General features: G+C 28.4%; 1 long non-coding RNA gene across 1 annotated transcript; it reads right to left on the bottom strand.

Annotated features, from left to right (window-relative positions):
• Nucleotides 1-1,079: 1,079 nt before the first annotated feature.
• Nucleotides 1,080-10,842, bottom strand: LOC139425937 (uncharacterized). Its single transcript, XR_011637075.1, has 2 exons — nucleotides 10,444-10,842; nucleotides 1,080-8,068 (listed from the first exon to the last, which is right to left on the bottom strand). It is a non-coding gene; the product is annotated as an uncharacterized lncRNA (long non-coding RNA).
• Between the last annotated feature and the right edge of the window lie 2,573 nt (nucleotides 10,843-13,415).

Below are 13,415 nucleotides of genomic sequence, written 5' to 3'. Positions count from 1 at the left end.
TAACTTAACTCTAATATTCTGATTTTTAAGACATAATTTTGAAGTCAAAGAAACCAAACGATATTTTTCTATTAGGAGAATCTCAACCCTAACTCTGAAGAGAGATGATCACGTAAGAAGAACGAAAACAACAACTTCAACTTCTACTCCTCTGCCCTATCAAACCAAAGTGGAATAATTAAACTGTTTTTTTTTTTTTTTCATTTATGTAGTATTACTCAATTCTGTATTATTATATATTGTATATTTTTAAATTTGTGATGCTTCATCAAATTAAAATTTAAAGTCTTCTCATTCAGTGAACCAGCTTGTAAATTCCTACACATCTGTAACTCATAAGAAACAAAGAACTACCATTAATAAATGAAATACTGTTTGTCCTAAATTATAGTTTACATAAGACTTTACAACTAAGAAAATTTTCAGACTAGTTATTTATATTTTATAGTTTGGCTTCAGAAATACATATATTCAGATTACCTTACAATCTTTTTAATTACGAGACAACATTTTTCTAGTGTGTCGGGAGTATATGTCGGCCGATGAAAACAGCAAATATAAAAATTTCCAAAACTAAAAACAAATTATATAAAAATATATCGTTAAGTCTACAAAAGTTTCTAAAGTTTGAAATATTTTACATTGATCGGTGTGAACGATATATTTGTTCTTAAATGATAGTAGGCTGTTGGCAAAATTGGGATTTAAATGTCATTGTAAAATATTTAAAGTATGGAATTTCAAATTCTTTGGATTTTTTGTAGTATTCGGCAAATAACTATGCATTGTTAAACGTGTTTTTTTATAGCGACACTGATATTGAATTAGACTTTCTAAAATCTTTGTTATAGCAGCTTTAAGATAGGTTTTAAATATATTATACTTTTTTAAAATACTCCATATATTTTAATATTTTCCATATATTTAAAATACTCCATATATTGTATAAATTTTTTTTTAATTGTTCTTATTCTTATTCTTTTCTAAAAGTAATTTAAAGTACTGTTTCTAAAGAAAACATTATAAGTGAAAAAAAGAAAAGAGAAAATGCAAAATTGCTCATGTAAAACTTNTGTCGCTATTTTTTTTTTTTTTTTTTTTTTTTTTAAAAAAGCATTTAAGAAGAATAAGTTGATACAGAGTTATTTATATCTATCTCATTAATTATAATGCTTCGATATTTCACGATCAACAACTTTATTGCCGGAGTTTAAGCATAGGTTAAGTTGACATTTGGTTAAGTCGAGATTTTGGGGGTTTCAAAAGTTGACTTTTATATCAATTGCTAAGTTCTAATGTTTGCATGATGTGATGAAATTGCGTTATTGTTAGTAATAAAACAAATGATTTTTTTTATGTCAATATGTAATTATTTGTTCTTTTATTCTTTTTCTTAATATTTCATTGTTCTTGGTTTATTTATTAGTTTTGTACTTTTATTTATGCATATTAATTTTTATTTATCTTAATTGCACATTTTTTACTTGACCTTAAGAGGAAATTTCATTAATTTAATTTAATCGAACAATTTATTAACATGTAAAACAAGTTAGTTTCCTAAAAGTGTTGTGTGTTAAACAATTCTTTCAGAGATTAATCAATAGTTGACAGAATTTAAGCGATTTTTACACATGTTCTCGGATCTTGATATATTTGATAACATCTTAAAAGCATCTTTCTGTATCTGCTATATTTTCATTTATTTTGTAAATCATTTATTATTCTTAGTTATTTATAATTCTTACTTTTTTTTTATTATTTTTTTTGTTTAATGTGTTTCTTTAATTTGTTTATTTACATTACTATAGTTTTGTTCATAAAATTTTAAATAGTTAATTTAGAGTAATTAATACTTTTTATTTATTTTCAAGTGTTTAATTGTATGTATATGGTATGATTTCTGGTAGTACTTGCTGATAAATATTACCTGAGATTCCACTATGCATACAAAATCTAAAGAATAACTGCCTGTGGCTCGATCTTTGTTCGTGTATTTTTACTTATTTATTTTTATTAATTGATTATTAATTATTAATTATTATTTATTAATTATTATTTATTAATTATTATTTATTAATTATTATTTATTAATTATTATTTATTTTTTTAATATTAAATTATTCATGATTTTATTTTCATGCGTTTCTTTGATACGTTGATTTAGTTAGTTGCATTTATTTATTGTTATTTATATAATTCTTTTTATTTACTTTAGACTAAGTAGTTGTTTTAATTTATTTTTTCATAATTAATAGCTGATATGTAGAATTACGTGATAACTATTACCAGTGATATCCATTACAGTAACTAACACATTTTGCAAAGATTTCATAACGCAGAAAATGTAAAAAATTATATGGATTTAGTTTTTTAAAAATAAGAAATAAGTTACAAATTGTTATTTGCAGCTTTTCGAATAAGCATATAAATATAAAATATCTCAAAAATATCTTTACTATAAAAATCATCTCTAAAACTAACTAAAAAGAAGACTGCAAGTAATAAAAATAAAATAGTTTTAGTCATTTTAAGCTCAATCATAATAAACAATCAGATGTTCGCACAATGATTTCATCGAGAACATTTAAATACATTATATAGACTAGTTGTTAATTATATCCACTATTAGGTAATGCCTTCAAAGCATGTGAAGTTCACAAACTTAAAAAAGAAATATTTAACTTTTGATGACGTTCTAAGCATTACTGAGGCCATATGGGATGTAATACAGTTTACAAATTCTATTCATTTAAATCTTTTTCAATTCCGAAAATAAAAACGTTTTATTAAAAATTAGTGTTAAAATTAATATATAGAAATTTGACTTTAATATAAGATACATAATAATATGAATATATTAAATTGGTATTTTGCTAAATAAAATTAACTATAAATTGGATCAATTTTATGATAACCATGAACTACAATAGAATAAAAAAACACTACAAGAGACTATAATTTAGTAACAAAAAAATACCTGTAACTTGTGCACGTTCTTACATTAAAGTAGATAATTACTTCTGATACATATTACCTGGAACTAATGTAGGATTCCCACAACAAGATAAACTGTAAAACCTGTAAGTAAATTTTTAGAAAAATACTAGAATTTTTACACATTTAGCTTATTAGATGAATTTAAAATAATGTCCTAAAAAAATTAAATCTGAAATTTTTTTAAATTAAAAACTTTTTATTAATTACAGGTAACATTGAACGATTGCATCTTAAAAATATAGCTATATTTGCTGAAACCGCGACATCATATTGTTGTATTATCTTTCAATTTAATAATTCTTAAACGTGATTAGTCATTTGATTTGTTTTAACTTATACAAAAAGTATCTTATAACTGAAAGTCTTTTTAAGATTATGGCGCGATATAGTGATGGAAAATGTTAGAGTTTAAAGTGCTGGCATTACAAATTTAAACTCAATTTGTGCTATTTTTATAATCTTTTCAAATAAAATAATAACTCAAATACTATTGTTCTATATATTTCACAAAATTGAATGTTTCGTTGCAAATGATATTATGAAAACAATTACAAATTCTGGTTGATTATTGGCTGCACAAACTACTGAAATAAGCAATAAAAAAATTTTACTCTTTTCTTAATTCAAAGAAATGAATAATATTGTATAAAGCTGCTAATTTAGTTAAAAGCAATATTTTTTAATCATATTAAGTCGGTGTGAAAAAGGATTATTTTAAAATAACAATTGAAACCATTAATTTTAGACATGAATTCTCTGACTTCATTATTTATCACCTCTCAAAAACGGAATTAATTTAGTTACAGGTAATATTTATTAATCATGTGAAGTCGGCATATGAAAACGCTTATTTCATAACTACAATAGATGAAATAATTTTGGACATGAATTCTCTATTGCAATTATTTATCACCTCCAAAATAAAGTTTCCCTTTAAATTGCTGCAAAAATGTAACATATTAATTTTAAAAAAAAACATATTTTAACGGATTGAATTGCTAACTATTTTCAAATAGAATGAATTATAAATAAGTTTGGGTGCTTTTTAAATATATTTACTTATTAAAACGATCACAATCAGATACGGTTAAGTATCAAAGTAAGAAAAAAATACCATATTACCATAGAATCTGCAATAACAATAGTATTTCCTATTATATTTTAAGGCAGCGACTTACTTCTACACAGAACCTGTAAATGAAACAGGATTCCTACGACCCAGAAAAAAGTGAAAAATACCAATAAAATTTCCAAAAATATGTCGAAATTTAATACCTTTTAGAAAACCTTTTTGAATATTTTTACGCTTTCGTTTAATTTTAAGTTTAAAAAAAAACATTTGTACAGAATTTAAAATTTTAGTGCACGTTATGACATAATACGCACCGCGACCAATACGTTCTCGTACAACTTTCTTCAAGGATGTTAAAAATTTATACAATTATTGCTGTAATGCCAAGAACTTTCGGGCAATTTAGTATAACCTATTGCAAACTTATGTGCTTTAGCTTTTATAATTATTTTCACCTTGGTAAAATGAAGAAATTTAGAAAAATAATGATAAGTAAATTCATCAAAGGAAAGCAGCCAGACAAATTTTTAGAGACTTTAAACACCCCGGGGTTAAGAGAGATTTTTATTTACAGAACTATCAGGTGTTATAATGAGATGTCCTCAGTCCATGACGGAAAAAATTCTAGCGGACCATTGACTTTACGGACAAAAGAGCCTGTAAAAAGGTTTAGGGGAAGAATACGACAAAACTGAAAAAAAGCCTGTAAAAAGGTTTAGGGAAAAGAAACGACGAAATGGAAAAAGGTCTGCTACAAAGCTAGCCTGAGATCTCAAGATTTCGAGGGAATCAATGCTAAACATTATGAAAAAAGACTTTGGCTTCAAAACTTTTTGAAAGAGCAAAATTCACGGATTTTCAGAGTTTGCTAAGAAGAAAATGAGGCAGAGAGTGGCGGAATCTTTTGCTTGGCACTCTGAAAACGAGTTTGCCTTTTCAGACGAGAAAGTATTCGTTTTACGGTCTCAACCCGCAAAATGATAGAATATGGTCGATTTCTACTGATTACACATCCCGAAATCTAGCATTATGATCTGCGTTATAAAAATGTTTCGTCTGCAATGGCTTTGAGGGTTTGGGGCTATTTAAAAGAGATGCAAATTCCTGTTAGTTTTCTTTATAAAGGGATTAAAAATCAATGCCCGATAATAAAAAACTGACGTTTTCAAAAAAGTTTTAATTAAAGAGTATGTATAAGTGGAATTTCTCTGCCTCCAAAAAGATGGCGCTCTCAATACCACACCTGCTGTTCAAGAGTGGGACAGTAAACATTTAGGGGGCATTTCGTCTAACTGTATGGTTTCCTAACTCTACCGGTATAAAACCGCTTGATTATATTGTTTGATCACACACTCTCTCTCAACTTAATAATTATTGGGAGTACAAATTAGTTCGGTCCATTTTCAAAAGATGGCTCTGGCTTTTATGAATGTTTCATAGTGACGGCTGATTTCAGCGGTTTCAGAGATGTTAGACATCTGTCAATAATATTCAGTTTATATCGCTTTGAGTTTCATACAAAAACCATATTTTCACTTTGTTAAATATGTCAAATTTTGTGGTGACTAAGCAGCATTTGCGGGAAGTTTTATGTTTCTACTTTAATTGGAATAAAAGGGCAGCTGAAGAGCATCGAATGCTTGTAGAAGTTTATGGTGACAATGCTCCAACTGATAAATCATGTAGGGAATGGTTTCGACGTTTAAAGAATGATGAATGAAGAATGGTTTTGTATACTATGAGCTGCTACAGCCTGGCGATTCCATTACGGGCGATCGGTATAGGCTATAATCCATTCGTTTGAGCCGTGCATTACGATAAAAACTGCCGGAAAGGAGCAAAGACATGACAAAGTTATTCTTCTGCATGATAACGGTCGGCCTTATGTGACAAAAGTAGAAAAAAATTATTTGAAAAAGCTCAAGGGGGATATTTTACCGCACCCACCGTATTCGCCAGACGTTGCTCCTTCTGATTACTGGTTGTTCCGACAGATGCAGTACGATTTGGCAGGTCACCGGTTCATCTCTTTCGCAGAAATCGAAAAGTGGCTCCTAACTTCGATCGCCTCAAAAGACAAGACATTCTTACGAGATGGAATTCGAAAAATGCCTCAGAGGTGGGAAAAAGTAGTAGCCAGTGATGGACAATACTTTGATTAATCTGTTCGTTTATTTTGTTCTGAAATGAATGCATATTTGACCACAAAAAAACGGACCGAACTAATTTGTACTCCCAATACAAAATCACCAATTTGAACAAATTCAAAAGATTTAGCAGGAAATGCCGCATGCGATGAATTTGAACACAAGCTCATGAAGAAACTAAAAGGCAGTGTTACTTAAAACATTTATTGTAAAGATTGCTACTTTAATTTAATGCAAAAAGTTCATGAATGATTTATTTTGTATTGCTGTCATGAAAATTTGAATGTGTATGAGAACTTATTGGTCACCGTAGTGCAATAATTTAGCCGTAATTTTAATATTGTTGATGCTACCACACTTGATTAATCGTTGCTGCGATTAAGCCAAGATTTTTCAAATTAAAAGCTATTTTTAAGAGTGAAACAGATTCTTAATTTAAAAGTTTTTTTTTCCGAATTTAGAAAATTTTTCATGTTAAATGTGTCTGTCTCTCCCATAATTTTGTAAAAAATTTCAATTTCTTTCCAGATCGTGGGAATCCTGCTAAAAATATTAGTCTAAATAATAAAAATACAAAATACAATTTCTGAATTTTTCAAAATACAATTTCTGAATTATAAATGATATTGCAAAAATATCTTACAGTTCCAATCTCAATTTGATATTTAGATGAATGTTCAAATGTTATTTCAAAATGCTTGGTGAACAGAAAAAGTGGTTTGTGAGTAAAATATTTAAATATTTTTGAATATGAATTGAGCATATTTTTTTGTTATCAGTATTTATTAGATTTTATTTGCGCCATAGAAAAGAAATTAAAAGAACAAAATTTATTATATTCAATTTCAGTTTATGATTAATATAAAAAAATCGATACCTTCATTGAGTTTTAAGATAATGGGCATTGTATTAAAAACTTAATTTCAGTACTATTAAAAAGTTTTAAAAATAAATAAGAAATAAGTATTAAAAATCTTTACAATAAATCCAGCACTTTGATAGTAAAAAGTACAAATAGTTGCAGAAAATCTGACAAAATATGACAAAATTGTGACATTAAAAAAATTATTAATAATTAATAATTAAAAAAGGGTTGCATTTAAATCCGAACATCTGATAAAAAAAGTTTATAAAAACAATTATTGAAAATAATTTAAAATTAATATATACTTTAAGGAATTAGCAAGGTTAAGGAGTTATTAGAGCTATTATAAAAGCTGCATATGTTAAGCGAAAAAAAAGCTCTTTAATTGTTCAGAAAATTGGTTTTTCCATATATGTTTTCTCGGAAATTGTTTTTTATAAATTTAGAAATTAGTTAATTTTTATTGATATTTTAAAATTTGAATTAAGAGTTAAAGATTTATTTATAGTTATAGAATTGTTTTATATTTCAATATGTAAATAATTACTACCATGTTATATTTCCATATTTGTAGCAAGCTGCAAAAATCATAGTAGTTCCTTTATTTCTTTTAAGGCAAATTTTTTCATTATTATTTTTTAGTAATAAAAATTATAATGAGATTATTAAATCACTTGTCTGTTTAAAATTATTAAATAATTTTTAAATTGCCAAATAGATAATTGAATGATTTGATTTTTAAAATTTAAGAGATGAAATATTTTGTTTGATTGTACTATATCATATACCTAACAATGTGAGTGAGATTTTTGAAGCAAAATATAGTGAACAGTGCTACTAAGCACAATAAATTGTAAGCAATCCACTCACCGGTCACCACCAAGTACAGCTGTTGCAGCGCACAACAGTGGTATTAAATTTTCCCGCATAATTAGGCGGAATACCTTTCGTCACCAAGGGAACAGTGAGACTTCTTTCGATGTCATACTGTAAATAGAAACATTTTAAGTAAATAAATTAGATGCATCACAGTTTACTAAATACAGTACACTCTCGATTATCCGTGCTTGGATTATCCGGTTTGCGGATTATCCGTGCTCTTTCCGGAGTCACACAAAAAATATAAAAAGAAACATTTTCAAGATTAAAAATATTTGATTCATGAAGTTATAACACTACCAAATTTTTGGAAGCAATATTCGTTATTGGATTGCAGTATACGGAATATCAGTAGCATAATCAAAGGTAAAATCGTCTACGTTATCACGATCTTGGAGAAAGATCATACTGCTTGATGAACAATCCTCTTCAGATGTTCAAGAAAAATATGATGACAGTATTCACGAACAAGCAAAAGAAATCGAAGGTTTCGAAATTCTTGATGAAGAAAATTTAGAAGATTGGTTTCAAAGTGATGCATGTAAGCCTGGCTTCCAGTATTTGACTGATGAAGACATCGTTATGTTGTTAAATCAAATAGTGATGATAATAACTGATGCAGAAGCTGTAGTAAATGAGGGATTTGTGGAAACTTCTCATTCTGCTGCTCCGTGGAAACTTTATTAGATTATATGGGAGGATTTGATTACAGTGATATTACTGCTGTTCGTAAAATATGTGTATCGATATATGACGAAGACGCATTACACATTTTTTAATAAGGAAAATTGCTAGTTTGATGTTATGCATGCAAATGTCAGTAATTTTTTGTACTGATATTGAATTGTTCTTTAATAAAAGGAGTTTTCGGATTATCCGTATGTTCCGATTGTCCGTGCGACCTGTCCCGGTGATTAACCCGGATAATCGGATGCTACTGTGAATGACCGAAATTAAGTAAATGTCGAATTTTACAGGTCAATGTCAACAATGCCATAGTCGCTTTTGTGAATGTCCGAAATATTTGTCATATACGTTCTGATATTATTTTATTTTTTGATAGTATTACATTTATTCGATATTTTAAGATCTGCTGAGGATGGATTAAGAGAAACGTGAGTGTTCGGAGAACTGGTTAAATGCATACTGGACAGTGGCACATGGCATTAAAAAACATTGATGTAGGGCCTACCTTGCTAATGCATACCGGGCAGTTGATGCTTGATACTTGAGGAAACACTTGATGCGTACTTGATGAAAGAGAACAGACCCTTGGGTGTGTGAGGGAAAGAGTGGCACTTGAGTAAGTGCCTTTTAAAGGAATTTCCATGGAATAAACTAGACCACTTAACTAGACATAGTATATATTTCAGAAATTTACCAAAGCGACTATGTGATTGTCAACATTCACCAGTGGAAGTCAATGTATATATCAACGTATAGTTAAAGTACATAGTAAAAGCGTTTCTTGTTTAAAAATCAGTTTCTCATTGGACTTCTGCTGCTTTATGAAAAATCTGGACTTTTGTTAATGGGGGAGAATTGTGTTCATTAAGTAATAGTTTATTTCAGTGAAGATAAACAGGTTTTAAAAGGATTCAGTCTATATAACCTAGAAACTGTAATACGAGAATCTTATAGAAACAGCTGTTTAATATTATTTCGATTTATGATACATATAAAAGAAGAGCCATTGGAGGGGTACGTATGAAAACGGATTTTTTATATCCTAATATCTATGCAATTTTTTTCTTCTTGAGACATGATAAACCATGAAAAAATCGAGATTATTCTTTTCTTACTTACTATCAAATTGTGTCAAAAGGACAAGTATGTGACATGGGTCGAAATACAGACTCAAGTTAATGAGAAAGATGTTTTTTAACCTGCTCTAAAAGAAAAGGAAATAGGGATAAAGAAAACTTTGTGATTGCGAAATTTTTCGATAAAGTACTTCTTAACCCTTCTTAGTTAAAATTTAAAACACTTGTGATGATTGCTGTCCTCAGCATCATAACACAGCAGCTTGAATATTTAATTATTCGAGGCATTTTTTGATTAATACCTAAATACCACACGAAAAAAATATTTCAGTTAAAAATTATCGTGCTGTACGCTAATGACACTTCTGGCAACAAAACACTTATAACTTTGGTGGAGGGAACAAAAAAATACGACGTTTGAACCATTTATTCACAATTTTCCTTTTCTTTTGATAACTTCCTCACATTTGTGGATTTGTGAGAAATTGTGGATTTCAAACTCATGCATCTTATTACCACATATTTAGAAGAAAATAAAGAACCAAAAAAGTAAATTTAATTGAATCATATTTATGCCATGCGTTAAGATATCATGATATAATTATCAAATATTGCAGCATTTACCAAATTTCGTCACGTATTATAAGGCCACATTTTGTAGATAGTTTCAAAATTACTTAATAACAAACAATGTGTTCATAAAAAATCATTTGGACTTACCTCTCTTAAGATGTAGTTCACATCCAGCCAGGCACGATGAAGAGATGGTTTCAGCTCAACATCTGTGAAAACTAAGTCCACTTTAGTCGACTGATCCCCAACTTCACCTTTACTGGTGGTGGTAACAGACAAGTCTTTCGTTTCGTGCGACTTCACCACCTTATGAGCATCAGGCTGATCCGTTACTTCACCTTTACTTGTGATAACAAACAAATCTTTCTGCTCACAGGACTGCACCGCCTTATGAACATCAGGCTGGTAATTCACCAAATTGCATTCCTGAAAAGGAACTTTCCAACGAAAGAAGTCTTCCTCGTCCTCTTGAGTCACATGAAGAAGTGAAATCTTTTCCTTCTTCAGTTCTTCAACATCTCCTTTTCGCTTGCCTCCAAAGGCCCGTCGTCTGAAAAGAAAGAAGAGGAACTCATTCAGTTCAACATTATAGTTCAAAATGTATCGAGCCTGGTAGCGAACCAAGTGCAAATACAAAAAATAAAATTAGGCAATATTCAAATATTAGTTCGCATTGAACATTCTCCATTAGAAGTATTTCATAGGTTACGGTCCTTTTCATATCAGGTAAAATTGGAAATCGCTTTATGTTTTCCTTTTAAAAAAAAAAGTGTAGCTAACGCTTATTGCTGGTCGCCAATAAATGAAATCCAATTCTTCGTATGCGGAGAATAATGAATAAATCAACAATAAACATTGGCATAAACGTAATACGAAAGGCACATACAAAAAAATTCATAAAGAGAAAAAAAAATCCAATTTTTTATCATTTATTATCCTATTCGGGAAATTTAAGTTTTGCAAAATTATTTTTACAAAACTTCGAATTAAAATAAAGATTAATTATTTAAAATAAAGATTAAGATCAATCAACACTGAATATGTTGTAATTGATCATGACAATTTCAGGTCTATTCGAAACTTAAGAAATTCAAAACATTCTCTGAATAAATTTTTATTTTAACACATAACTGAGTTTTTGCTTCAATTACTATTGATTTTTCATTATTTAGATTTATAGAAACAACTCCCCCACAAAAAGACGTTAAGAAAAACACTTATTGTTTTAGATAACTTTAAAAGCACTGAAAATGAGACAGTTTGGCAAATAAAAATGACAGATCGTCGACACTCTATCGTCGACTACTAATATCGTCATTTTACCAAATCTCAGAACATTACAAAGATTAGAGTTCTAAATTACTTTTTTTTTATTTTCTGGGAAACATAACCATTTTAAGAACTGTGATTTTAAAAATTATAATAAAAGACAGTATGAATACTTGATTATACTTTCGATGTGACACTATTGTGTGGCCATTCCACTTACAGCACTTATTTTATTTCAAAATAAAATTAAATAAAATAATATCAACTAAAAATAATTTTATTCATTTATTTTATGCAGAAAAAAAACATCAAGATTCACTATCACATTAAAAAAAATTGCATGTTTTGAGGAACCGATGAATTTAATTATGGGACGAAAAAACTTTCAGGTGAAATAATAACAGGACATTTTATGAAAATTTGAGCTAACTTAAGCAGCTAAAAAATTTTTTTATTTTCCACTAATTCTATTCCAAACATGAAATTAACAGAATTAGTAATCTCGTACGGAACTAAAAAACTAATCAAAATTAACGAAACTCAAATTGTCTAATGGCATACAAAATCTTCTGAATACTCAGAAAATGAAATGTATTCCTTTTTCAGGGACACGATTCAAATTTCCCATTCTATCAAGGACTTAAATATAAATAATATGGACTTTCTATACTTGCAAATTTAAAACATACACTGCGTTTTTTGTCTAAGAGTTTTTAAAAGCATCGTGCATTACTAAATTCAAAATTTAAGTCATAGAGATTATTTGTACTGCTACACAAAAAGAAATATATAAATAGTACAATTACCATCATTCATCATATGTTATAAATAAATATTATACATACAGTTTTGATCAAAAAGATTATTTAAAATGAGTTCTTAATATGTAATAATTTAAGGAGCTGTTCAAAATTAATTTGTGCATTGTTATTTGACAGAATGAATTAATAACTTGAAAAAAAACTAGAAAATTATTTTTACTCAACTTAGTCTTAATTATGAATTAAAAATCGAAAATAATATTTTAAAATTTACAGTTTTTTTAGAAAATTCATCATCTTGATGTGATCTTAAATATTCAGTAGCATAACAAATATAACAAGAAAAATAATTAATTTAATATTTATAGAACCCGATGACGTCAGAGGGCTAACATTATTACGAATAGCATTGGAAATAAAAAAAAGAGCTTACAGCTCGCCTGGAATCAAAAACTTGCCATAAGAGTTTAATGCACCTCTCAATCATTTATCGCTTCCATCAGAAATAGAAAATTAAATATCTGAAATCTGGCAAGGATAAATATCTAAGAGAATATATTACTTCTCTCATTATATTTTAGTTGATTCAAACTTAATGATGATGGAAAAAGCACAAGTGAGAATCTTTTAAAAAGTATAAACAAATACGTACAAAATGAATTTCATTGAAATGAATAAAAAATTTTCCTGTAGTAGTCTTGCAAACTAATTTACACTTATTTCTGATTTCACTCATATTTCTTTCATTTATACAGATATCGTGAGGCATTAAGTACGGCAACTTTTTCATACAAGATACTTTAGAACTAATGTAAACAAAACGATAATAAAAAAGCAAGCAAAATTGTATTCGCGATCGCAACGAACTATAGGGGGCGTTGTTGTATGAGACGCATACCTGCGATTTCTACATGAACCGTCATTCAGTTACTCTAGAGACGTCGTTAATGTAGCATGTAGCATTGCAACGTTCCTTCTTTATTGTGACTAGTTAAATTTAAAAAAGAAAAATGCTTGATATTCTTTCTTATGCAAACGAAAACAAAATGGTATCTTCACCAGCAGTCATTCGAATATCCAAAACACATC

Source organism: Parasteatoda tepidariorum, chromosome 6 (genome assembly GCF_043381705.1).
Source record: "Parasteatoda tepidariorum isolate YZ-2023 chromosome 6, CAS_Ptep_4.0, whole genome shotgun sequence".
In the NCBI taxonomy this organism is placed as follows: domain Eukaryota; kingdom Metazoa; phylum Arthropoda; class Arachnida; order Araneae; family Theridiidae; genus Parasteatoda; species Parasteatoda tepidariorum.
The sequence above is the reverse complement of the archived record's forward strand: the minus strand, read 5'-3'. Positions and strand labels throughout refer to the sequence as shown.